The following is a 1,841-nucleotide window of genomic DNA, read 5'->3' on the forward strand; positions in this document are numbered from 1 at the left end:
TTAAATGTGCTTATCTAGTTAATATGTTGGACTGAATTCTTGAAACCATGTTTTGTATTAACTTCTGGCATGATATTGTATGGGCATGAGTAGATTTCATGATTGCTCGTTTGTCTGAATTTTGTACTTGAATGATTAATGATGCCTGATGTTTCTTTTGGAAGTCTAGCTTGACATCATAGCTGGTGAGGTTTTGTGCTTAAACACTTATTTTATTCTGAGAGACCTCACTGTGATAGCATTCTAGAACTTGCTCTGTTTCTCTGAGATGCATGGATTGATTGAAATGATAAAGGCATTTTATTTTGTTAGCCATGGCCAAATAACCCACCTGTATGAATTTTTCCATTGCTAACCCCTTTGAGCCTGAGCCTTTTTGTTCATAATTCCTGCTGATTGCTTAGCCATATTCCTAGTGACTTACCTTGATTGAGATTCAATTACTGATATGTTGAAAATAAAACAAAGAAATTGAGGTAAGCTCCACAAAGGTCAAGTAATTAGGGGAGAAGAAAAAAAAATTTATTTGTGCCCTTAAAACAAAGGGAGAAAAATGAAAAAGCAAGAGAAAAAGAAAAAAAATGGTGAATGTAAAGAAAAGGGTGCTGAAAGGAATTAATTCCCAAAATTCTGTGGGAATGTAAGTGGAGCAAAACAATTGAGTTGAATGTGTTAAAGTGAAATAATATCAGTTTTTCAATCTCATTGTTGCTTAAGCTACTATCCATAAATTCCTTCCCTTTAACCCGGCCAAGTTACAACCTGTGAAGTCCTTTTGAAAAATTATGCATGTTTTAATGTTCCTCATCTTTAGGAACTTGAGAATATGATCAAGCTTATGGTATTGTTATTGCTGTGATGAATTGAGTGATTGTTACTCCCCCAAACACTTGAGTGCTGAGTGTTATATGTTTATCTTGGTGAGGGGTGTTCAAGTTAGACTCTGACATTTTCATGAGAATAGAAGGCATTGTTAAGAGTTCTTTGCATTGATTCATTCATGCTTAGCATAGTGAGCTATTGATTGTCTGTGTGATGTTATGCTAGATTAATTAATTGTTTCCTAGATTGAGTCTTGTACATTGCTGGGGACAGCAACGTTTAAATCTGGGAATGATTTGATGTGCCTCTGGCAAGTGTGTGAAACCAGACTCTAGCCTCACCATTTAAATGCCTCAACCAAATCAACTTAGGAGCAACCTTATCCTTGGTTAATGATGAACCTTATCCTTTGTAATCTCAAATGTCATGTCCTCTTCCAACCAGGCAGAGGTTATCCTGAAGAGAGCTGTCCTGATTCACACCATCATGACAAGGGCGAAGGTGGAACTTCCTATTCTCCTTCAGGACAGCATTTATGATATGGCTCACTCTGACAGTGACTCTGCTGCTTTGGGTCACTGTTCCTTGATTCAATTGCTTTGTCAGAAAGCTGGTGTAGATGTTACTGATAATGGGGCACCAACTAAATTGCACCCTACAATTGATGCCGCCATGATAACAAAGCAATTGAAGATAGGAGGAGCGGAGGTCACAGGATTGACTCCTAGTAGGAAATCTACAACTCAGAGTGATGATGAATTTGAAGAGAGGCTAAGGACAGGGGAGCAATGGACGGTGAACACTGACTTCCGAATGAGACATTTGCGCAGGCGTCTCCGGTTTATGCAGTCCAGCCAGCACTCATTTCAGACATACATGGTGACGATGTTGAAATCTATATGTGAGGCTCAGGGCTTAGATGTTATTGATTATCAGCCTGCTGTATACCCTCATTCTGATGAGGAGGAATCCTTTGAGGCAATTGCTCGGACTCACTATGCTGATCATGTGGATGGAGC

The sequence above is a fragment of the Gastrolobium bilobum genome, unplaced genomic scaffold (genome assembly GCF_033153095.1).
Source record: "Gastrolobium bilobum isolate Gb01-03AN ecotype WA unplaced genomic scaffold, APGP_CSIRO_Gbil_v1 utg69924, whole genome shotgun sequence".
Classification (NCBI taxonomy): domain Eukaryota; kingdom Viridiplantae; phylum Streptophyta; class Magnoliopsida; order Fabales; family Fabaceae; genus Gastrolobium; species Gastrolobium bilobum.